We start from the raw sequence: 11,481 nt of genomic DNA on the forward strand, positions 1-11,481 counted from the left end.
AGCTTTTATTGTGTTGAGATATATTCCCTCTATATCCAGTTCTTTGAGGGTTTTTTTTTTTTTAAATCATGGAGGGATGTTGCATTTTAACAAATTATTTTCAGCAGCAATTGAAATGATCATGTGGTTTGTTTCCTTCATGCTGTTGATACGATGTTCACATTGCTTGATTTGTCTATGTTGTATCATCCTTGCATTCCTGGGACAAATCCCACTTGGTCATAATAAATGATCTTTTTAATGTGTTGTTGGATTCAGTTTGGTGTTTTGCAGAAGATTTTTTGCATCAATGTTCATCAGGGATATTAGTCTATAGTGTTCTTTCTTTGATATGTCTTTTTCTGGTTTTGGTATAAGGGCTTAGGGCAGGGGACCAGAGTTCTAATATATAAAAGTGTCTTAAAAGGAGGTGGTTGGGGGTACAAGCTCTGGATTGATTAGTTTGTATATAAAAATAGTGCTCACAGGCAAGTAATTTTATATACTAGGAATTAGCTAATTTTAGGAGGCACAGTCCCTCCTGGGTCAGCAAGGCACCAGATATCAGAGCCTTGAGATTTAAGAAAATATAGTTAATACATGTTTTTAAAAAAATTCCTGTAAGCTTATTTTTACTTATTTTTATGTTTGTCTCTGTTTTCTGTCTCCATTACAACACCATACTCTCCTTGAAGGTGGGGATCATATTTCTTGTTGTATCTGTCAGCTCACATATGGCCTATGCACAATAATGCCCAACTTGGACATACATTCATGTATCATACATACATAAATTAAAAATTAATTTTATTTTTGTGACATAAATCGTTTATGCTCTTTTTTTCAATTTTCTGAAAACTGACAAATACTGGATTTAAGAATGTCTCTTTTTAACTATTTAACTAAATGAGGTTTTGAATTATCTCTTTTGAAACTGAAATTAAATGGATTTTGCTAAGCCAACACTGTCTATAAAACTTGCATTGGAAGATAAAGCTGAAAGAAAAACAGAATAAATATGTTAAACCCATTCCCAAAATGCCTCTTTTCTTGAGAGGAGCCGGTATGAAAATTTTTTTTTAACTGAGGGAAAGGGGATATATCTCTTTTTATTTCCGAAATCCCATCCTCAAATGTAAGTTTAAAGAAAGGACTGAAATCATTATGTTTGTCAAATCAACGCTACTTGCATTTTATAGTGTTAGACATCTTTGTCCCTATAAAAACCTTGCCTATTTCCAGGGCCTCACAAGAATAATGTAGTATTATTCTTAGTTATCACTGCCATTTAAGTGTATTGCTTCCGTTTTAATAGGAAAATATGTAAATTTGTGTAGAGTAGTACAAACCATATTTCATATTATTGATGTTTTTATAATTATTGGTTTGTTGTATTTTTTTCTTTAAAAAGTCTAAGTTTTTTAGAAATTGTAACTAAGCATTTGTTGACAATATAAGATGCTTTTTGCATTTCTTTTAAACTACAAACTTTATTTTTAAGACATGCGGTTATCTAGCAGACAAAGCAGCTCTGTCCTTCAGGGTGGAGGTAACCTAGAAAAGCAGCTGATTGAGAAGCTATAGAATTTTGATAGCAAATGAGTATGATTCTTCCTAACCTATGAAATTATAAATAATTTTCATTTTCAGAAGAAAAGTTAGAACTACTATCCTGCATATGGAAAGTGTAAAACTTGGTATGCCTGAGAGAATAATAGTTTCCCCTGTTGCGTAAGCCTTACTGTGCATTTTATTAATGGCCTTGTTTTATTAGTTCCTGTATTAGCCTGTTCTCCTGCTAAGACATGCCTGAGACTGGGTCATTTGTTTAAAAAAAAAAAAAAGAGTTTTAATTGACTCACAGTTCCACAGAGCTGAGGAGGCCTCAGGAAGCTTACAATCATGGCAGAAGGAGAAGCAAACACATGCTTCTTCACATGGGAGCAGGAAAGAGAAGAATGAGAGTGCAAGCAGGGGAAATGACAGATCTATCTATCTATATCTATATATATAGATATATAAAGAGATATATATAGATATATGTATGTTTGCTGTTCTCATGATAATGAGTGAGTTTTATGAGATCTGATGCATATGAGTGTGTGTATATATGTGTGTATGTGTGTGTGTGTGTGTGTGTGTATGAGATGCATATATCTGCAGAGGAAACTGCCCCCATGATTCAATTACCTCCATCTGGTCCCACCCTTGACACATGGGGATTAAAATTCAAGGTGAGATTTGGGTGGGAAAACAGAACCAGACCTTATCAGTTCCCAATACAATTATACTTGTAAGAGGAAAAAGTAATCCCTGTGGACAAGGCAGGGTGGTTAAAGGGAACAATCCATTCTCCTTTAAAATGGGAAAAACACTGAGATCTTTTACAGAAATATTGTCTTATTATTCTATTATCTATCTCATCATACACCATACATAATGGTGCTAAGAATAGATCTTAGTTGAAGTAATTTACAAATGTCAGCAAACATATACACTTCCTTTTTTGCAAGTATCTTTGCAATTACACTAGTCTTTAAGATTCTCAGAATATTTGAAGTTTAGCAAGTCAGCACATATCATTACTTTGTATCTCTTTTTGGAGTAAATGTATGCAATAAACTCTCCTTTCATATTCAACTCTTTACTGCATTGTACATTCAGCAGTTGTATATGCAGCACTTTCCATTCCTTTTTGGAGGAATGGAAACTGAAGGGGTTAGCCAAATGTAAGTCATTTCTTCTCCATTGAATTGTTCAAATATTTCTAATTTATATCAGCTGCAGTGAGCTTTTAAACATGTACATTTGGACTCAAAAGGATAAAGAAGCATATAGTACCAAGACATAACCCTGGAGAACTACAGGTTTAATTACATGAATGTAATATAAGCAGGATAGTTGTTTATCTACGAAATTTTACAACAGAGGTTAGTGAAACTGTATAGTCAATAAATATTTGAAAAACACATTTCCTCTTCCTAGGTATCTTCTTTTAATTTGTGTTTAAACTTTAATATGAATTCACATGTTTGTCTATTTCTTTGGCTATGTCTCTAAAAATGCGCTCACTAAAGACATCTTGGAACTTTTTCTATAGTTTCATGTATCATTTTCCTCACTATCTGATGTTGTTTCCTTCAAAGACATCTTTCTTTTCTTTCATCACTAGCCCAACCGTTACTGTGTTATGAATTAATCTAATAGCTTTCTCCTCCTACCCATATCTTCCACACACTTAAAAAAATTTGTACATTTAATGCATTCTTGTTATCAGATTTACATTCTTCTTGAAACAGAATTCCTCCCTTTCCTTGTTTCTCAAACTGGGATATTGTATACCCTAAAATAGACCAGAAGGTCCTTGAAACCAAAGCACAGATACACATGGTACATGGACATCGAGTGTCAGGAGTTTTGTTGTTGTTTGCTTTTTAATATTTGTGGAGAAAAACATTGTTAGGTTATGAAATTATACCAATTAATATAAAATACAGCATAAAACTGGGATTTATTTAAAGGTGATTATAAACCTATAATTTACACTTGACTTACAATGTGCATGATGGGTTTTCATATTCTTATTATTCATTAAAGAACTTCCATATTTTAGCTACTACTATTTTACTCATGTAATAAACAAGGCATGGAAAAATAAAATCCCTCAAGGACACTTTCACTAAACTATGGATTCAGGATTGTAATACAGGCACTAGGACTGAGGAAGCTCAGCTCTTAAGCAGTGATATATTGCCTCATGGAAATTTTATTCTTGCCTTATAGTATTGTGCAGGAGACATTTGAAAGCACTACTTCATTTCATGACATAAAAAAGATTTATTAGATGGCCCTACACATGTCCAATATCATCTTCAGTCTCCCGTGTTTATGCCCTCTAATTCTACTGAGTCTTCTTGCTGTATTTTCTTGTACTTCTATATCATTGCCCATACTGTTCCTGCTGCTTGAAACCTCTCCCTTTCTCCTTTGTTTTCTTTGTCACTGCCCAACTTTCAAATCAAATGGTACCTTTTCTATGAATCTCTCACTCTTGAAAAACAATTTTTTATTTCATTTTCATTTTTAATTTAATTTTTATTTTTTTGAGATGCAGTCTCACTCTGTAGCCCAGGCTGCAGTGCAGTGGCACTCTCTTGGCCCACTGCAACCTCTGTTTCCCGGGTTCAGGTGATTCTCCTGCCTCAGCCTCCTGAGTAGCTGAGATTACAGATCTGAGCCAACATGCCCAGCTAATTTTTGTATTTTTAGCAGAGATAGGGTTTCACCATGTTGGTCAGGCTGGTTTCGAACTTCTGACCTCAAGTGATCCACCCACCTCAACCTCCCAAAATGCTGAGATTACGGGCGTGAGGCACTGTGCCCAGTCAATTTTCTATTTCATCTTTAATCCATGGCATCTCATATATACTTTCATTATAACACTTATCATATATTAGTACGTTATTTTTTCTGCAAAGGCTGAAACTTTTGGAAGGAAAAAACCAGCGCAAGTTCTCTTTTTTAATTCTAGTGCTAATACAGTATCTACTCCAGTGAAAGTGTTAAATGGAAATTAGATGAGTTAATGAAGGATTTTATTCAGCTACTGGAACTTTCTTAGTATCCGACACAAAGTTCTTCATCTCAAACTGCATTTTTAAGTTTGGTTTCCATATCCAAAGATATAATTCAAGATTTATGGCCCTTTTAGAAACCCAATCTTTGATTATATGGTACATTTAGTGACTTAATTATTATGTCATAGAAATTATTTCACTGACTCAAGTTGGACTGAAGTACTTCTCAGGCAGGCTCTCATGCTCAAAACTATGTACTCGTTATTCTCTCTCTGTCTGAATTGATGTTTCTCTTGATTTCTCTAATGGTGATGCCTTCTCTTAAGAATCTTTGCTCCAATGTCACCTATTTACTGAGGTCAAAATGACCACCTCTACTTAAAATTAAAGACTATGTCTCCCACCTTGAAACTTCTACACTGCTCTACTTTGTTTTCTGTAGAACAATCAAATTTTTATATCTTATATAATTTAATTATTAATGGTATCTACGGTTTAATGCATCTCTTCTCCCAATCATAATATAAGTCCCACAAGGGAAGGAAGGAATCTCTGTTTTGTTCAGTTACTTATTCTATACCCCTAGAAAATTTTCTCAAACAATGTGGCAGCTTAGTACGCATTGGATGAATGAATGAGTGACTGTATGCATGCATTTTCTGTCCTTTTTTCTCTGCCCCAAGCAAAAACCATGTAATTATCTTCTTTTCCTCATGGAATTTCTATGATGGTTCTGGTAAAACATTTGGCTTTACTTGTCATAGGATCAGTGCATTCAGAATATACATCAAGAATTGTAAATGTACTAGAAAAAAAAATTGGTCTAGGCCTCTGTAATAAGTAATTAATTGAGTACATTTTGTTGTTATATTTTAGTGGAGAAGACATGATTTAGTTTGTCCCATAAAAGTAATGCTTCCTCTAGTTAATGATGAATGTTACTGTTGTTTAGGCTACATTTTGGGGAAAACCATAGTTTTATGTAACTCTCATTTTTTATAAACATATACAATTTTAAATTATCCTAACAAGAGTTTGCTTAATTTGTCTTTGTCATTACCATATTTTACAACTGTCTTAGCATGTTTAATCCTAACCATACTATATGAAGTAGACATTAGTTTTTTTGCATTTTACCTGTAAGAGAAATATGAATCTTATATTGTTGGTTACCCAAGGTCACCTGCTTAATTATGTGCCTTTTCGTCTAAATATGTTTGAGATTTTCTCTCTATCACTGATTTAAACAACTTGATTACGATGTGCTGTGAATGGTTTTCTTTGTGATTCCTCTGCTTGTTTCTCTAGCTACTTGGGTCTCTGGAACTATAGTTTTTAATTAAATTCTATCGTATTTGTTCTGTTTGGATTCATTTATACCTACAAATTTTTCTTTCTGTATGGTTTGAATTTTCTTGATTTTGTGCATGTTATATGATGTTTGGTTTATTTTGGATATTTCATATTTTGTGTCTTTGAATGATGTAATCTGTATTTTGTTTTTTCCTCTTTAAAGGAATTTTGTTTTGATTTGCAGTTAAGTTACTTGCTGATCTGCTCCACTGCTTTTTGCTTATCTTAACTTTGTTACAGAGGGATAGGTTAGCCTTACTATGGGGACCTCTTACTCTTCATAGCTTTCTTCTGTTTCATAATCTTCTCCATGGATTTATTTACCAATTTCTCACTAAACTCCATATTCTTTCTTTTAAATTCACTAAATCTCTTTTTCCTGCCTCATAACCTGGCAGGTGTCAACAAGCAGAAACGGAGAGTGATTGTAAGACTCAGCTCATTACATTCTTTTTTTCAGTTCTGTACTGCTTGTTTTATTATGCCTGAAAATCATTGTTGTATATTTTGTATAATTTTCTATGTTACTTATTTTGAGAGAGTAAGTTTGGATCCAGTTACTACATCATGATTGAAAATATAATTCCTCCTTTCTTTCTCTTAAAACACACTGCCTCAAGTATGTACTGTCTCTAATGTAGTTTCTTTCACAGTATGAATGGTGGTCATTTCCTTTAGATGTTTTTGTTTATTTGGGAGATAAGGCGTGCATAAATGAAAAATAAAATCACATCAAAAGTCTTTCCCTTTTATTATTTCTTTTGGTTTTATTTTTTAATTAAAATACACTGAACCGGTTGGCAAGGATATGAATTAGAAAGCATAAATGGCACATATTTGAGAGGAATCTATAAAATATCTATAAATTTTAGCTAATCACAATACACTATAATAGAAATTTGAACTTTGAAATCTTGTTAACCAGAGGACACCATTGGAAAGCATCTGGAATAATGGAATAATGAAGAAGATTTAATAATATCTTTATCAAGAACATTTCCAAGAAGTACAACTGGTTTGTTTGGTAGGTCAGAATGGGATAAAGAAAGTTCAATAAGTTTTTATCTTGAGTCAGTCTAAAAATTTTGCACAATTACCAAAGAAAGGGGTCTAGAATTAGGCAAGATAGAAATAACAATGAAAGAAAAAAGGTATAAGATGCTGTAGGATGGAAAAAGTGATCTGAGAAGAGAATCAAAATAACTCGATATAGGAAAAATTAACTGTAGTGTACCTTCTGATGATAGGATGCAATATCATCCATAATCTTGCCAAAATAATTAAACCGTAGTGTGATAAAAGGCTCTAGATCTAGCTGATTATTTTCAGGTGAAAGAGAGAAAATAAAATTATGTCAAACTGCACTGTGGGTATGAGATCAGCAAACATTAGACTGTGGAAAACTCTGCAGGTCAAATAGCCCAGTTTTTCAACATGTACATTCTAAGGAAGATAAAGGAATAAAGGGGAAAATGGTAGATTAGAAGAATCCTGCAATACATATTGAATTTAGATTGAGCAAAACTAAACTACAGTGTCCTACAATGCACATTTGTATAATAAAACAATAAAAAAAGAAATAATTTCTAAAGTAGTGAAGATGGTGGATACTTTGACAGTGGGGGTCGGCAGAGAAAGAAGTTGAGATTGAGAATAAGCACATGAAGGGTATTAAACATGTAATAATTTATTAAGATGTATTTGCTTTCTGTGGTTTTCTGGCTAGGAGAATGTCAGTTCCACTTCTTGAGCAGATTATTAACTTCACATTCCAACCATTTACCTTATCTGGCTCCTACACTATGAGGCCACTGTGCACCTGCCTTCATCATCCAGAGCCAGGTACCAGATAACTTGAGAGAGCTCCTATTCCCCAGAGCCTGGGAAATTTTTCAAATTAGCCAATCCACAGGGAGTTGGATGGTTAGTTAAGTAAAATTTAGCTAACCACCTCGTGCACATATAAACTGCCCCCTACAGTCCCAGCTAACTGGTACTCCATCTCTAGATGCAACCCCTGTGGGTGGCTGCTGTATGGTAGCCTTCACTCATTCAGAGCTGTAAGTAACAAAGTGTCTTCCCTTTCCTTTATTCAAGTGTCATTGTATTGTGTCCTGTCATCAAGAGAATCTTTATATCTACAAAAGAATGTGTAAGCTTATAAACTTTACCTAGGTGCATTCTTCCTTAAGAAGAAAGTAGAGGATATGTGTCACACAGTGAGGACAAACACTAAGATGGAAAAGCAAGGCCTAACACAAGAGAGAGGCGAAGAGAAGAGCAAGGTATCATTTATAAAATAAGATTACAGAGCACTTGTCAAGATGGTAGAAGAATCAAGAACTATATAGGATGGTAATTGCTTGAGCAAAAGAAGGTGAAGTAATAATGCAACATAATATTTTGAAAATATATTGATAGTTTCTTTACGAATCTGTTGACGTGGGGAGCATCAGGAAGAAGTGAGAAAAAGTAAATCAAATGAAACAATTATTAACCGTGAGGGGAAAATGTAGAAAAGAAAAAAGAAATTATAATTTTTGTTTCAGTTGTAACAATATATAGATATAAAGCATAATATAACATTGACTGACTCATCGCCAATAGATACAGTTACACTGGGAAAACGGAAGTAAGGGTGGTAATGATGTAAGAATAGGAACCTCAAGCATAGTAAAAGGAATTCAATGGAAAATTTAATCAAGAAAAAGAATTATATTGCCATTATGTCGAATTAGGGAGGCAAATACTGTACTAGAGAAAATAACTAAAATAAAGTGTTTGACTCCAGGAGTAGGAATACAAACTCAAAAAGAAAACAAAATATTTCCACTTGCATTAAAACAGCAACATGTTTAGGAATTAATAGCCAAGCCACTATTTAAAGTCATTGAGATACTTTTCTAATATTCTGACTCTTAAACTTCCTAATCAACAACTGGCTTATATATGACATTTTTCATATTTAGTCTTCACTCAGTTTTTTGTGCTACAGACCCTAAAGTCATGCCTGGATTAGCCCACACTGAAGCCATTATATAAGCCTACATAATGTGACCTAGTTGAAGAATATAAAGAAGATTTTCACTTTTGAACTTGTATCAGTGTTTCATATTTCTGTTTTCTGAATAAAAAGAAAGTAAATATATTTTTGTGTGGGAGGGGGACCAAATAAATCCTAAACACTACTTTCTCCTATCAGTTTGGTAAGTAGAAATAGACTCAGGCAATTGAGCAAAACTATCTACATGCAGGCTCGTTATTAGCAGTGAATCCATATGGATCTGCAGCAACCTCAATTCTTGCTTCTGCACAAGAAAGAATTCAACTCTTGGACATAAGGCAGAGTGAGAGGCTGAGGCAAGTTTTAGAGCAGGGTGAAAATTTATTAAAAAGTTTTAGAGCAGGAACATAAAAAAGTAAAGTACACTTGCAACAGGGCCAAGTTGGCGACTTGAGAGATCAAGTGCCCAGTTTGACCTTTGATTTGGGGTCCTATACATTGGCATGCTTCCAGAGTTGCATTACTTTTCCCGTGATTCTTTACTTTGGGTGGGCGCCCACATGCACAATGTTTACTGGAGTTGGACTCATGCCCATTTGAGGTGTTCTTCCCTTACCAGTTGAATATTCCTATAAGGTCATGCAGCAGTTAAACTCCACCATTTTGCCATTTAGTGCATGTGCTTGAACCCACACTTGCCCAAATCTTAAGATCTTTTCAGGAAGCTGATGATGATCAGCTTTAGGTGCTTCCATCTACTGAGAGACTGCCTTTCCCTGGTGCAGGCTGTGACTGATTACTATTTTAGAGAGACAGTTAGCAACCACGTGATCATCACCTGATGGTCCCCTAAAATTCCTGGTGAAGAGAAGTCCCTCTCCCGCCCTGCTTATATCTGCCTGACTGCCTACTGTAATAGGCTTAAGAATCACAATAAACCATAGGTTTACAAACCAACACAAATATTTTAGAAACACCCATCCTCTGGTTGCACCATCCTGAGAGGAGAGCCAAGGGCTGACTTTTTCCACTACCAACAAATAAGATGTTTGTGCTTAAAATATTGAATGGGTATTTTGCCCATAGACTGAGGGGCCCAGAGATAATTAAGACATCTTAAGAAAATCAAATCAAATAAATAGAAGTATGGTATTTCATAATTGGAAATAGCACACCATCCTCTGAAAAAAAAAAATTGACAAAGAGGAAGAAAAAAGAGGCTAAAAGCATGGAATGTAATTATTCCTAGTTTTCTGTTCACTTTATTTTTAGTCAACAACCCAAAACAGATCTTCAAGATTGAAATCTCTATTTTCTAGTATGCTCATAAAACAAAAGTTAATGAGAATATATATTAAATATAGTGTATAATACATATGCTAATTTATTTGGATAAGCTCAAAATATCTATAAGCTGGAACAACAATCTAGGAACACAATTGAAGCATTCAGTTGCAAACATTCTATGTAGCAGTATCTGAAGCCACAGGCAGTATCTCAATTACCTAATTCTCCAGAAAGAAATTGCTTGTGAATCTGATTTGGACATAGAGATGGATGGGAAAATACCATTACCTGATGGCTGTCTGACAACGGTGATAACTGAGGAGTAGGAGAAATATAATTCAAAAGTATTAGCAGTGTCAGAATAAAGGTTCTTCAGCCAAACATCATGAGGTCTTAGAAACTATGTAGTAGGTTACAGGAGACTAGAACCTATCTATAGAGAAAGGCAAACTGCAAGGAGAGGGTAAAGGAGCAGGTGGAGAAATCATCTGCAAAATGCTGAAACCTATCAGATAGCCAAATGAATGAGCGGGATTGGAAGGCAAAGCCTAATGCTATCATTCTCAAACTTTAGTGTACATGAGAATCCCCTGTACGGCTTGTTAAACCACAGTTGCTCTATTTTTACCCCAGAGTTTCTAATTCAGTAGATCTAAAGTAGGATTAGAAAATGTTGGACTTTGGTGAGATCTTGGGCTCCTGGAAAACAGTAGCGGTTAAGAAATACCTTTGGTTTCCCAAATTACTCCCATCCTTCTGTGTCCCAGGAAATGGCTTCTTGTATTTCTAAATACCCAGGTGATGCTCAAGCTGTTTCTGTGAGAGCTCCCATTCCTGTGCTATGACAGTAGTTGCCCCTTATCTGCGGTTTTGCTTTCCATAGTTTTCATTAGCCATGATCAACTTCAGTCAGAAATATTAAAAGGAAAGTTCTGAAAATAAACAATTTAAATTTTAAATCGTGTTCCATATTGAGTAGCATGATGAAGCTATGCACCATGCTGCTCTATTATATACAGGACTTCAATCATTGCTCTGTCTAGCATATCCACATTTTGTATGCTACTTGCCTGTTCGTCACTTAGTAGCCATCTGAGTTATTATCCCACATTACCGCAAGAAGAGGGGTGAGTACAATGCAATAAGTCATTTTGAAAGAGAGAGACTGCATTCACATAAGTTTTAATATATTACATTGTTATAGTTGCTATATTGTATTATTTATTATTGTTAATCTTACCATGCCTAATTTATAAATTAAACTTTATTCTAGGTATGTAT

This window comes from Colobus angolensis, unplaced genomic scaffold (assembly GCF_000951035.1).
Source record: "Colobus angolensis palliatus isolate OR3802 unplaced genomic scaffold, Cang.pa_1.0 Scaffold202, whole genome shotgun sequence".
Taxonomy (NCBI): Eukaryota; Metazoa; Chordata; class Mammalia; order Primates; family Cercopithecidae; genus Colobus; species Colobus angolensis.